The 14,835-nt window shown below is 45.9% G+C and overlaps 2 non-coding genes across 2 annotated transcripts; one reads left to right on the top strand and one right to left on the bottom strand.

Moving 5' to 3' along the window:
* Nucleotides 1-10,788: 10,788 nt before the first annotated feature.
* On the bottom strand, nucleotides 10,789-10,861 carry Trnak-uuu. Its single transcript has one exon. It is a non-coding gene; the product is annotated as a tRNA-Lys (tRNA).
* A 3,292-nt stretch (nucleotides 10,862-14,153) lies between these two features.
* Trnak-cuu lies at nucleotides 14,154-14,226 on the top strand. Its single transcript has one exon. It is a non-coding gene; the product is annotated as a tRNA-Lys (tRNA).
* Nucleotides 14,227-14,835: the final 609 nt, after the last annotated feature.

Genomic DNA, 14,835 nt, shown 5'->3' with positions numbered 1-14,835 from the left:
ACTATGGGATTCTTTAGGTATAGGATCATGTCATCTGCGAAGAGAGAAAGTTTAACTTCATCTTTTCCTATTTGGATCCCCTTTATATTCTCTTCTTGCCTAATTGCTCTGGCTAGGAATTCTAGTACTATGTTGAAGAGCAGGGGAGAGAGTGGACATCCTTGCCTTGTTCCTGATTTTAAAGGGAATGGCTTTATTTTTTCACCATTTAGAGTTATGCTTGCTGTTGGTTTGTCATAAACTGCCTTGATTATATTCAGGAATGTTCCCTGGAATCCCAGTTTTTCCAGGGCTTTTAGCATAAGTGGGTGCTGGATTTTATCGAACGCTTTTTCCGCATCCAGCGATAAAACCATGTGGTTCTTTACCTTGCTCCGGTTGATGTGGTGGATTACATTAATTGACTTGCATATATTAAACCAGCTTTGCATCCCTGGGATGAATCCAGTTTGATCGTGGTGTATGATTTTTTTTATGACCTGTTGAAGTCGATTGGCCAGAATTTTGTTGAGAATTTTTGCATCTATGTTCATCAGGGAGATTGGTCTGTAGTCCTCTTCGTGATGAGTCTCTGCCTGGTTTTGGGATGAGGGTTATACTGGCTTCATAAAATGAGTCTGGTAGTGAACGTTCTCTTTCAATTTCATTGAAGAGTTTGAGAAATATTGGAGTGAGTTCTGTTTTGAAGGCCTTGTAGAATTCTGCGGTGAATCCGTCTGGACCTGGGCTTTTCTTGGCTGGGAGATCATTTATTGCTGTTTCTATTTCAATACTGGATATGGGTCTGTTTAGAAGGTTTAAGTCTTCATAGTTGAGTTTGGGGGTATCAATTTTTTCTAGGAAATCATTCATTTCTTCCAAGTTCTCGAATTTGTTGGCATAAAGGTTTGCAAAATAGTCCCTTATTATTTTCTGAATTTCGGTTATTTCTGTGGTGATGCTACCTGTTTCATCTCTTATCTTGTTTATTTGAGTGTGCTGCCTTCGTTCTTTGGTCAGGTTTGCCAGGGGTCTGTCTATCTTGTTGATTTTTTCAAAGAACCAACTCTTTGTTTTGTTGATTCTTTCGATGGTTTTTTCCGACTCTAATTGATTTAATTCTGATTTGATTTTAATTATTTGCTTCCATCTATTGACTTGGGGTTTGGCTTGCTGTTCTCTCTCCAGAAAATTAAGGTGCTTCCTTAAATTACTGAGTTGCTGTTTCTCCAGTTTGTTGATGTATGTACTCAGAGATATAAATTTTCCTCTGAGTACTGCCTTTGCTGTGTCCCAAAGGAGCTGGTACTTTGTGTCCTCAACTTGGTTGAAGTCCATAAACATTTGAATTTCTGTTTTAATTTCTTCAATGATCCACTGATGGTTCAGCAGTATGTTCTTTAGTCTCCATGAATTGTGGGATTTTCTGTGGTGGCTGAATGAGTTGAGCTCTAATTTTATTCCATTGTGTCTCTGAAAGAATGCAGGGAATGATTTTGATACTTCTGAATTTGTACAGATTTTCTTTGTGCACTAAGATGTGATCTATTTTGGAGAATGTTCCATGTGCTGCTGAAAAGAATGTGTATTCTGTCCTTGCTGGGTGGAATATTCTGTAGATGTCGATTAAGTCTAGTTGGTCTATGCAATTGTTTAGTTCTGTGGTTTCTTTGTTCAGTTTTTGGCGTGTTGATCTGTCCAGAGGTGATAGTGGAGTGTTAAAGTCCCCCACTATCATTGTGTTTGGGTCTATGAATGTTTTTAGAGCCAGTAGTGTTTGTTTGATGAAGTTGGGTGCTCCTGCATTTGGCGTGTAGATATTTAGGATGGTTATTTCTTCCTGTTGGAGAGATCCTTTCACTAGTATGTAGTAACCTTCTTTGTCTCTTCTTACCTTTTTTAATTTGAAGCCAATGTTGTCTGATACTAGGATTGCAACTCCAGCCTGCTTATGGGGGCCATTTGCTTGATAGATTTGTTTCCAGCCTTTCACTTTTAGAAGATGTTTACTTTTGCTGGATAGATGTGTCTCTTGGAGGCAGCAGAAAGATGGATCTTGATTTTTGATCCAAGTTATGAGCCTATGTCTTTTGATTGGAGAATTAAGTCCATTAATGTTGACAGTTAGGATTGAGAGGTGATCGTTTGTTCCTTTCATTATCACTATCTTGTTTAAAGCTGTGTCTTCCCATTTCTTGATCTAGTGTTTACTAATTAGGGTTCATTTCTCTGTCTGTGTTGGGATCTTGATTATTTTCCCTGTATAGTACATCTTTAAGGATTTTGTGTAAAGCTGGTTTGGTGGAGATATATTGTTTCAGTTTTTCCTTATTGTGGAAGACTTTTATTTGACCTTCGGCTATGAAGGAGAGTTTGGCGGGGTACAGAATTCTTGGTTTGTAGTTATTTTTATTTAGTGTTTGCTATACTTCATTCCAGGCTCTCCTTGCTTTCATGGTCTCTGCTGAGAAGTCTGGGGTAATTCTGATTGCTTTTCCTTTATATGTGATTGTTTTCTTTGCCCTAACAGCTTTGAGTATTTTTTCCTTGCACTCTGCTGAAGCTGTTTTGATCACAGTGTGTCGGAGGGAAGTCCTATTCTGGTCTGGTCGATTTGGGGTTCTAAATGCTTCTTGTATCTGTATAGGCCTTTCCTTCTGGATGTTTGGGAAGTTCTCAGCTAATATTCTGTTAAATAGGTTGCCTATCCCATTAACCTCTTTCTCCAAGTTTTCCTCAATACCTATTATCCTTAAATTGGGCTTCCTGATTGTGTCTTGAATCTCCTGTAGCGATTTGTTTTGTTGCTTGGACTGGATTTGTATTGATTTTTGATCTTTCTCCATAGAATCTAAGGAATCTTCAGCTCCTGAGATTCGATCCTCTGCTTCAGTTAGTCGGGACTGTAGGCTAGCTACTTGATTTCGAATCTCTTTTCCTTCTGACTGGTCTTTCCTGATGATTTCCATGTCATTTCTTAGGTCCCGTATGGACTTCTTTACTTCATTAACTTCATTACTTTGGTTTTGAGTGTTGTCTCTCAAATCTTTAAGTTGGGTAGCTATCTTTTCATTTGACTCTTGAAGCTCACTTATCTTTCTATTTGTGGATGCCATGAAATTCTCCATTAATTTTTGCTTTGCCTCCTCACACTCTAACATAATTGACTGAAGAGATTCAAACTTTTCATTTATCATGTTTATCAGTAAACTTTGTAGAGCATTTTGGGGGTTTTCTTCTATGTTTTTGATTCACTGCTCTGCTTCCTGCTTGTTTTGAGTGGGGGATAAGACTTCATTATTTGCCATCTTTCTTGTGTTTCTTCTGCCCATTTGAATTGGAGATGCCAGTCTACCAGCACCTGTGAGCACTGTTTAAGACCCAAAGCAGCCCTTACCAAGCACTGTAGTGTAAATCTTACAATTTCACAATTATATACAGATAACTTGTATACCTGTCTATAAAGTTAGATTTGGTGTTCCTAAAGAATACAATTTCAATATAACATCCGATCCTGGGCCCTGTATTCAGTAGTTACTTATTTACTGTTGCAACCTTATACGCAATTCTTGTTTTTATATTAAGTTCTTTTAGGACTGGCTTTCTCTATGAACCCCTTTGATTCACTCGTATTAAGCTGGGATACCCTCTATCCAATAACCAGGAGTCAATGGAACCTGGAGGTCCAGGCAGTAAGTCAGGAGGGTAAGTTGGAGGTAGTAAAGAGAATAAAGTGTATTGGGGGGGGGTGGTGATTTTGGTTTAGTTTCAGTGACGTGGAAATGTGGAGAAGAGTAGAATCAGTAGAAAGAACATTGATAAAATGACAGACACTGGAGAGTTAGCAGAAAAGGGTGTAGGTGTTATTTATAGGAAAGTAATTTTTAAAGGAAGAGGACGCAACGAGAGAAATGAAGTAAAAATACTGGAAGACAGATACACAAAACAGAGAAAAATTATTTAAAAAGGAAGCATAAGTAAATAAAAAGGAAAATAACAGAAAAGGAACAACCCAAACAAATAAACAAACACAAAAAAAACTTGATAAAACAAACCAGTAAAAATGGAAAACAAACAAACAAACAAAAAAAACAGCCAATGATGTTTCAGGTGTGAAAAAATTAAAAAGAAAATTTAAAAGAAAAGTTTAAAAAAAATGTTTGAAAATAAAAAGAAACCAGTCTCTGGTTTCCCTGCAATGGACTGCAGTCTATTTTCCTGATTGGCTGGTTTGACTTGATTTCAGTTGGCAAGGTGTGGTTCTGTTCTGACCTTCTCCCCTGTTGGTGCAATCGTGGGTCTCTGAGGTTCGCACAGCTTGCAGGCAGGCCTTGGGCGTCCTCTGTCGATGGGGACATGAGCAGTCACAGGAACTGTGGCTCCTCTGTCTGCTGTGGGGCAGCTGCCTTTGATGCCTGGACTTGACTAGGCTGTGAACTCAGCAGAGCGGGGCGCCTCTGGCCTGTTTTGCTCCACTGAGAGTTGCTTGCCTGCAGGAGGCGGCCTCCTTGGCATAGGTGGGTATGGAATGCAGCTCCCTTTTGGGCTGGGAATTAGCTTCCTCTGTGACGGGACCGTTTAGCTGTCCCCGGAACTGTTTGTTCCTCCGTCTGTTGTTTCCGTGCCCCTGGTAGCTGCTCGCAGCTTTTGCTTTAAGTTTAGAAGTTCCGGCGGGCAGGGCGGGGCATCTCTGGCTAAGCCCTGGACTCGCCTCCCACCAGGGCAGGGGGCGTTCTTCTGGGCGGAGCTGGTTCTCACTGATTCCGCCCCTCCTGCCCTTTTCAAAGATGGCTTTTTTGACCTCGCTTTCCCCAGGCCCGCTTCAGTTCCAGTCTGGTCTGACCCTATGCCAGTGGCAAAGATGGCGCTTTGCTCTGGCAGTGGGGACAGGGATGCCTTCCAGAAGCTGGACTGTGGGCACAAGCGAGAATAATTTTTTTGTGGGGTACTTACGCTGTCTCTGCGATGTCAGGTCCTCCGTGCTCGGCTGCCGTCTGGAGTATTTCTCACTTTAGCTGCGCGGAGTGCGGTGGGGCTGTGCCCGGCACTGTGCCGGAGCCGGCGCTGGCGCGGCGGCGGGACGCCGCCCGGAGCTCAAATCTGTATTTTCAGACCAGCAAAGTCGATTTTTCCTTCCTGTTCAGAATCCCTGTACTGTTAGAACTTACTTTGGCTGTCTTTCTCGGAGAAACAGTTTCTATGAGGTGAGAAAACTACGATATCGGAGGGAGCTCTGCAAGGGCTCAGCTGCTCCTCTGCCGTCTTCCTCCCAGTGTCACCCAGCATTTGTTATTATTAGTTTTCTTGACAATGGACATTCTTACTGGGGTGAGGTGGAATCTCAGTGTGAAACTCATATCTCCAATTAACTACCAAGCTCTAAATGGAATTGTGGCTCAAGTAGCAGAGTGCCATCCTTGAATGACAAAGGCAGGACACCAGGCCCTTGGTTCAAACCCTAGTGCCCCTTTCCCCCAACAAAGTCTGATCATCTTTCTCTTTGAAACAACAATAGTTTTGTAATACAAGATAGACCTCAAATTCATCAGTCTGGATTTTAAGGTTCTCTGAGTTCCTATTGATATTTTTGATCTGTACATGGTTGTAGTGCTCTCAGCTGGAACACCTGCCTCTTTCCTCCTCATTCTTTAGGACTGAAGTCAATTATCGGCACCCTTGAAGCCGTTGGGGATACCTATCACATTCTGTTCATGGATCAATTGTCATGTACTCCAAAGGGTGAGATTCTTCCTTTCTCAGTTATCTGATGGGTACCTGGTCAGCTTCTAAAGGTCCTTTTAGCCAGGTGCTGGTGGTTTATGGCTGCAGTCCTAGCTTATCTCCCAAGGCTGACATCTGAGGATCAGAGTTTCAAGGAAACCTGAACAGGAAAGTCTGTGAGACTCTTATCTCCAACTAACCCCCCAAAATCCAGAAGTAAGGTTGTGCCAGAACATCACCTTTGGGAAACAAGCTAAGGGATAGTGCCTAGGCCCTTAGTTCAAAGTCCCCAAAACAAATAGTCATACATACTCTTGCCTTCCTATGATCTGAGTGAGGTCTGAACTGGCTTTGATCCTAGCCAAAAGTTTTGGGAGGAGAAGTTAACAGAGGAGAGAAGAGATGGTTTAGGAAGGAGGGGTGAAATCCTGACTCCTGCCATCATTTTTCCCGTTCTTCTTGCCAAGTACTTTTTTCTTACCATTTGGAACCTTCTTCAAATATATTTCATTTCCTCCATAGTCTGATCAATGGCTCCCAACTCTGAACACAGGGGTAGCTACTGCTATTAACCTACCTGAGGACATATTAGTTGTTGTATTTTGCTCTTTTGTGAGAGGTATCCCAGCCATGAATTTGCCCATGTGTTTGTGTCTATATTTCTCTTGTTAGGATTGCTGTTCTCCACATGGAGAACCTCTGTTCAGAACTGGCTGGGTCAGAACCCCCAGATAAGTGTCCAGGCCAAGCCTGAAGAGGACAGAGTTCTTTCTTCTCCCATATTGGAACCAGAAGAAGAACCATGGCATTGGAGATCAGGACAAGCATGAGCAAATGGTGCCTCACTTCCTATTAAGTCCTTTGCAATCCATTTCTCAGTCAAATTCTCACCATTATGTTGACAAGTACCAGTGTATCTGAAGGTTGCATTCTGGTGTTTCACAGCATTGGTCATTTTGTCTCCTTGTGTCTGTCATTGCACTTTGGGGTGTGGAGAAGCTATACATACTGATGGAAAGATAGGGACCCTTCCTTCCCTCCTTGTAGCGTTCTCTCCAGAGATCCAGTTGACCATAGAGAACCCCAAAGGGGAAGGCCTGGGATGAGTCTCTGCCTTCTGCATACTTCCTGCTGTAGTCTTGCAAAGAGAACAACAGACTAGTGCTCCAAGAGAGGCTTCTAGATTTAGGGAGTACAGAAAGGGAAGAAATCATGCTTCAGTTACTGGTTCCATGGTCAGTCACATATAACTGCAGTCATAGCAAACACATTTGAAGCTCACAGGTCTAAGCTGGGCTCTGGCAGCTCACACCTGTAATTCTAGCTACTTAGAAGGCTGAAATCTGGAGATTGAGGTTGAAGCCAGCCTGAGCTGGAAAGTCCATGAGACTCTTCAATCAACTACCAAAATGCTGGAAGTGGAAGTGGAGGTGTGACTCAAGTGGTAGAGTGCCAGCCTTCAGCTAAAAAGCTAAGGGAGAATTTGAAACCCTAGTTTCAAACCCTAGTACCCCCACACACACCATCTTGAAGCTCACAGGCCTATGCAAAGCAGTGGATTAACTATGAAAGATGTAAAGCAAATGAACATACTACACAGACACATTACTGTTAGGGCCAGAGAGCCAACCAAAGGCCAGTATTCCCTGTTGACCATCTCAAGCCCCCACTCTGTGTCATCTAGTCTTCAGTATCTTGCCCTGTCAAGTGGGTCAGCTGTGATCAACTAGACAGAAGGAAGATTAACAAGGAAGAGTAGAGCCATGGGCAGTTTTCTGAGCAAACATGGAAAGGGCCATGTTGACAGAGATTTGCTTCACAATGATGCACGTTAAAAGAAGCCCTCTAAACAGTGAGTGACACATGAAAATGAAGCATTCCTGAACAGCCTCAATCTGAATGTCTCCACCTTCGCCCATGCCACACACTGCACCTTGACCTGCCTTCAACCATCCAAGCTAAAGATTTCATTTATTTATTCTCCTGTTTCCAACACCATCTCATTCTTTGGCTGTAATCAATTTTCCTATTTTTCGAACCTGTGAACATCTCAACAATGAATTCTAACTCCACACCATTGGTATTGTTATAACAATAACATGCCACTCCACTCCAATCAGATCCAATAGTATGGCTCCTTCCTCTTCACAAATCACTCATTGCAGCATAGCAGCCACACTCCACTACCATAGAAACTATCAGTGCAGTCCAGAGACCTATTAGGAAAGGAAGCTGGGACAGGGCTATTAGGAAGATTGCCATCTTCTTGAGTCTGATTTTGCTTATGCAAGGATTGCCACAGCTCCCAGTAATTTTCCCTTTATCTGAAGCCCCATTTGCTTTGGAGAATAGGGTCTGAACTTGCTGAGAATCTATTCCAGAGGAATCTATTCTTGGAGAAGCTACATAGGAATGAGTCTGACGTACCCAGTATTTAGCTAATCCCAGCCTGGGCTCCTTCAGATGGATGGGGGGGGGGGTTTCTCCTCAATAGAGTTTAGAGGGTTTCTAATCCTTCCTACCTTTCCATTTGCATGGGAGGCTGGGGTTGGAACCCAGGACTCCCTGCTTACTTTGACCACTGAGCTATGTCAACTATTTCTGCATCAATAACCAATAACTTCTGCATCAATTTGAGTTTTGATCTTAAGTTATGCTCAGCTGCCCCAGCATACCTCTAATCACTTGAAAGGGTCTCAATTTCAATCTCACAACATCAAGTAATTATACCACAGGGATATTCCAGTGGGTGGTGGCAGAGACAGTCAGATGTCTAGCAAAGATCTGTGCTTCGCCTCCATACTGCCAAGGTTTTTGTTGCTGTTTGCTGAGAACTAACTGCTCAGCCAAGGACTGCATTTCCCAGTGTTCTTGCATCAAAGATAGGCCACATGACTGATTCTGTTGTCACTTACATGCTGAGATAGCTAAGTGTTTGATGTGCCTTCCTCACATTCCTTTCCTCTTTTATTACAGACTTTGAACTTTTCTTGAAGATGGAAGAATTGCAACATTGATAAAGACAGATTTCTGAAAAACAACAGGGAGGGGAGTATCCACCTCCATGCAGACCATACTGGATGAAGCTAACATTTGATATTTTTATTGTGCTGGTACTGAGGCTTGAAATCAGGGCATTGTGCTCTTTGTGTGGCTTTTTTGTTCAATGCTGGCATTGTATCACTTGAGCCACACCTCCACTTCTGGATTTTTGCTGATTAATTGGAGACCAGCCTGTTATGAACTTTCATGCCCAGGTGTCTTTGAAACACAATTCTCAAATCTCAGCTTCCTGTACATCTGGGATTATAAGTATGAGCCACCAGTACCCAGTTGATATTTGAATTTTATTATGTTAAGGTTTTGAGATTTGGGAATTGATGTTATAGTTGTTACCTTACCCCGACAAACACACTGAGCTAAGCTTGTAGCCCAGTGTTTTCTCCTATACTCTGGCTTTAGGGGGCTCCCATTTTGAGCCATGCTCAAAATATTTTGCAGGGCTCTTGGGTTCCCACTCTTCACTGCCTTTGAAAAATAGATTTTGAATCTTATCCAAAAACAGAACTTTGGATCATCTCTTTGCCAGGTGGCCAAGAACTTGACATGTCCTTTCCTAGTATTTCTCTACTAGATGAGTTACTCTAGTCCTCAGTTATCTGCTAGAGATAAGGCTGAATATCCTCAGTAGATACCTGAAGCATCAAATAATACTGAAGAATACTACTTCACAAACTATCTGACATGCTTTCTCACTATAGACTCTAAGACATTAAAAATTCATATCTGTCCAGGTGCCAGTGGCTGGTGCCTATAAACCTAGCTACTCAGGAGGCTGAGACTTGAAGAACATGGTTCAAAGGCAGCCTAAGCAAGAAAATTGGTGAAATTCTTATCTCCAAGTAAGCACCCCCCCACAAAAAAAATCCAAAAGTGGTTCTGTGGCTCAAGTGACAGTCTTGAGCAAAAGAAGCTCAGGAACACACACACAGGCCCTGAGTTTAAGCCCCAGGACCAGCACAAAACAAAAAAACAAAATCTTGACCACATTTGTGTTACTTCTCAAACTTTTTCTCAGGTGATATTTTACTGCCATTTGCCCCATACAGCATACGCAAGGGCCAAAGAACACAAAAAAACACCACAGTTTTTGAACCCTACTAACGTCCAATACAGGTCACATCTCTTGTCCTGTCGTCTGCCTCAATACCTTGTTTCCCCAGGAGGATTTTATCGTTGTTGTCAGGTTTTACATACTAGGCGAATTTCCTATGGCATACCCCAGGTGGTTACTGTATATGATTTTGATACACGGGATATTGTATATATGCTTATCTGAACTAGGGAAGGGAAAGAAAAATGAGGGAGGGTGTAAGAAATATGATAAGTGTTGGGGATTCAGTTGGCATTGAAGGGGGAAGGGCAATGACAGTGCTCCCAATACTTTGCCCTTCCCCCCACCCTGGGGCATGTGGAAGTTAGCCACACCTATCTCTTTCTGGGTCCGGAACTGGAAAGAGTAGCTTTGAAACCAGCCCCCCACCCCTTGCCAGCGAGCATGGGTGCCCCCTTTTCGCAGGCAATGCCCAGAGGTTGGTACTATGGGAAGTGATGTTAGCCCATGAGGGAGGTCCTAGGGAGCTGCTCTTGGACGGACAAGCTCGCCAGCCTATCGTTAGTTCCTGGTCTATCACCCCCTTTCCTTGTCATCATTGCTATATGACTGTTAGCCCCTCCCTTGAATAAACAGATTGCTCTCTGAAGCTTCTCTGAAACCCGTGCGTGCCTGGCTTCCTTGGTGGGCATAAAGAGGGAGGAAGGGGCTGGGGATATGGCCTAGTGGCAAAAGCGCTTGCCTCGTATACATGAGGCCCTGGGTTCAATTCCCCAGCACCAAAAAAAAAAAAAAAAAGAGGGAGGGAGGGGTCTCGTCCGGCCACGTGCACCTGAGGCTTGCCCATGTTCCTTCACTCCATCTTGGCTGCCTGCAGGTCAGGCGGCTAGGGGAGAGGGTGAAGAGGGAGCACTGATAAGGGAGTAAGCTTAGCATCTCCGCACCAGGGGAGGTAAATCTGGCCCGGCATTTGGCGCCCAACATGGGGCACGAACCCACGACTCTGTGATTAAAAGTCTCATGTTCTACCGACTGAGCTAGCCGGGCTCTCTAGGGACCCCTCCTCCAAGCCATGCCATGTGGCCAGTCCCACAGCCTGTAACTGCTCCCGGTAGGGGTCAGGTAAGGCAGCCCATTGGGGGCGGGTGGATCCAAACAGCATGCCAAAGGTTATGGGGATTGGTGGATTGGCGGCCTGATTTCTCTCTGCCTGAGCATAGCACTCATGTCTGAAAAGGGAACACCACTCCTCATACATTGTTCTATCAAGCAATGACTGGGCCAGGCTTCTCCACTCCTGCGCAGTAGAAAAACGGTGGGCCACGCCCTCGAGTAGGCTCTGCCCCCTCAGCGAGTATTCAGTCCCCCCCCTTCTAGGACTATTCTCCTGAATTCTCTGAAATCCTTCTCTTCCTGGGGCAGTGACGAGGTTGAGATGGCTAACAGGTTGAGATTTGTGGAATCGTCTGCTGCTGCAGCTGCTGGGCTGCTGCTGCCACTCAGCGGGACTCCTTAGGTCTGCATAGAGCCGAGCTGAGCGTTCGGTGGGGGAGGGGTAGCAAGACAGCAGAGGCAGCTGCGTGCATTGTTCTCCCGCCATGTATCTCGGGGCCGCGGCACCTCGTCTGGGGTCCTGGAGATTGGGCTCACACTCATCCCTGGGCTCATCGGAGCTGGGCATCGGGCCCCTCTCCAGATCAAAATTCCCCCCTGCTGCCCTATCCCGACTCCAGAGATTCTCCTCTGGTTCAGAAGAAAAGCAGGCTTTAAGGGTCTTGGAAGGTCACAAGGGGGAGCTCCTCTCCCAACTCCGCTTCCTTGCCCTCCAACTCTCTCCCTAGTTGGTCCCAAGTTTCCTACGAGAGTGGATTGGCTCCAGTGAACCACGGGACCCTACGGGTCAACTCTTCCCAAATTTGTATAGCATGGGGTTCCGAAATACTCACCCCCACGTTTTGGAGGGTGAACCTCAGGATATTAAGGGGCGAATTATTCCACCTACTCTGATTCTGTCCCATCTTCTTTGCTGACCTGATGAGAGAACCATGTGTCCCGGAGAACCCACTCCAAATTTCTGAGGACTTACCGGTAGCTGCCGGACTCGCTCCCGCAGGCTTTGTGCCCCACGTTTGGGCCGCCAAATGCCGGGCTAGATTTACCTCCCCTGGTGCGTGGATGCTAAGCATACTCCCTTATCAGCGCTCCCTCTTCACCCTCTCCCCTAGCCACCTGACCTGTGGGCGGCCAAGATGGAGTGAAGGAACATGGGCAAGCCTCAGGTGCACATGGCTGGACGAGACCCCTTCCTCCCTCTTTATACCCACCAAGGAAGCCAGGCATGCATGGGTCTCAGAGAAGCTTCAGAGAGCAATCTGTTTATTCAAGGGAGGGGCTAACAGTCATATAGCAATGATGACAAGGAAAGGGGGTGATAGACCAGGAACTAACGATAGGCTGGCGAGCTTGTCCGTCCAAGAGCAGCTCCCTAGGACCTCCCTCATGGGCTAACGTTACTTCCCATAGTACTGCCCTCTGGGCATTGCCCGTGAAAAGGGGGCACATGTGCTCGCTGGCGAGGGGTGGGGGGCTGGTTTCAAAGCTACTCTTTCCAGTTCCGGACCCAGAAAGAGATAGGTGTGGCTAACTTCCACACTGCCCCAGGGTGGGGGGAAGGGCAGCGTCTTGAGAGCGCTCTCATCGCCCTTCCCCCTTCAATGCCAAGCTGAATCCCCAACATCTGCCCCTTTTATTTTTATTTTTATTTTTGAACAGCAGGAGGTGCCTTACTTGAGGGAGTGCCATGTCTTAGGTTGCCCCCCCATGGGAGGTCTTACCCATCCTAGGCTAACGCACTAGCACTTCAGGCTAACCTCCCTGCTGGGCCTGCCAGCCCGATGAGAGGACTTGGGGAGAGTGGGATTGGCACTTGAAAGAAAGCCCTGTTAATTTTTCTCTCATGCCAGCAGACCTCAGTGAGCAGCGGGTCCTAATGGGCATTGTGACCAACCTCATGGGGTTCCTAATTGGCTAAAGGCCAAAGGCCACTTGTTGTCTGGACAGCTCTGGCTCATCGCTTACAATATAAAAGACCAATTTGTCTAACACAGAGCAATGTAAACATAATGCAAATGGGAGCATAAAGCAGACATGAGCATAAGCATTCATAGCACAGGGCAAATGCAAACATCATGAGCAACTGTAACACATGAGCAATTATAACACATGAGCAATTATAACACAGGCACAAAGCAATGGAGGGTCTCTTATCTGGTTCAGTCCATAGGAGACAGAGGAGTCCTGGTCCATTTTGGTCTCATTCAGGGTAGTGCAGATGGCTCTCCCTTTCCTCGATGGTGAGGTAGAAGCAGGTTCAGGTCCTGGCAATTTGGTAGCCAGGGTGCTGGTAACTTAACAATTGAAGTTAGTAAACACTTTATAGTAAACATTGCAGTAAGGTGCCAATCCCTTGCTTACTGTAAACATTTATCATGAAACATTAAGGTGACAAAACCCTTTAGCTCCTATTTCCCTCCAATGGGGCCCCCTAAGATAAGCAGCAAGGGGAGGGCAAAGGGAGGAACAACAGTGTGCAGAATTTCCCTTTAGTTCTTGTGCAACGCTGCGGGCAACGCTGCCACAGCAAACATTACGGCAAAAGGTGCCAGGCAAGATCCAGGGAGGAAACAGGGCTGACACTGGGTCCATCGCTGGTACAGGCAGGCTTTTCCGTTTCTCCATGGAAAAAAACCCACCACGGCCTTTGTTTTCCTGAAGAGAAAACAAGGAGAGACATCCCTCAAGGGCAGGAGCCCTTGAGTGGTCATTCTGATGAACAATATTTTAAGTCTCTAGCTGGTATCCAGATTGGATTCAGTTCCCCAGTTGGGAAAACGAATGCGAAGCCCCTTCCCTCACTGATAAGTGGGTCCAGGCCTCTCCATGCTCCTGTAAGGGGGTCCTTCCAATGGACTTCCACCTTTAGGTAAGGTGTCTGGCTTGACCAATGTTTCTGGAAAGCTGAAAGAGGTTGGTCCTTGGAGAGATTTAAAATATTCAGTGGAAACATCACTGTCCTCAACTGGTCATGGGGGCTTCCGAAGCCTGGCCCGGTCATTGCTTGATAGAACAATGTATGAGGAGTGGTGTTCCCTTTTCAGACATGAGTGCTATGCTCAGGCAGAGAGAAATCAGGCCGCCAATCCACCAATTCCCATAACCTTTGGCATGCTGTTTGGATCCACACGTCCCCAACGGGCTGCCTTACCTGCCCCCTACCGGGAGCAGTTACAGGCTGTGGGACTGGCCACATGGCATGGCTTGGGGTAGGGGTCCCTAGAGAGCCTGGCTAGCTCAGTCAGTAGAACATGAGACTCTTAATCTCAGGGTCGTGGGTTCGTGCCCCATGTTGGGCGCCAAATGCCGGGCCAGATTTACCTCCCCTGGTGCGGAGATGCTAAGCTTACTCCCTTATCAGTGCTCCCTCTTCACCCTCTCCCCTAGCCTCCTGACCTGCGGGCAGCCAAGATGGAGTGAAGGAACATGGGCAAGCCTCAGGTGCACGTGGCCGGACGAGACCCCTCCCTCCCTCTTTATACCCACCAAGGAAGCCAGGCACGCATGGGTCTCAGAGAAGCTTCAGAGAGCAATCTGTTTATTCAAGGGAGGGGCTAACAGTCATATAGCAATGATGACAAGGAAAGGGGGTGATAGACCAGGAACTAACGATAGGCTGGCGAGCTTGTCCGTCCAAGAGCAGCTCCCTAGGACCTCCCTCATGGGCTAACGTTACTTCCCATAGTACTGCCCTCTGGGCATTGCCCGTGAAAAGGGGGCACATGTGCTCGCTGGCGAGGGGTGGGGGGCTGGTTTCAAAGCTACTCTTTCCAGTTCTGGACCCAGAAAGAGATAGGTGTGGCTAACTTCCACACTGCCCCAGGGTGGGGGGAAGGGCAACGTCTTGAGAGTGCTCTCATCGCCCTTCCCCCTTCAATGCCAAGCTGAATCCCCAACACTAAGAAATG

Source organism: Perognathus longimembris, chromosome 28 (genome assembly GCF_023159225.1).
Source record: "Perognathus longimembris pacificus isolate PPM17 chromosome 28, ASM2315922v1, whole genome shotgun sequence".
NCBI lineage: Eukaryota > Metazoa > Chordata > Mammalia > Rodentia > Heteromyidae > Perognathus > Perognathus longimembris.
Note: the sequence above shows the minus strand (reverse complement) of the source record. Positions and strands in the feature narration are given on the sequence as shown.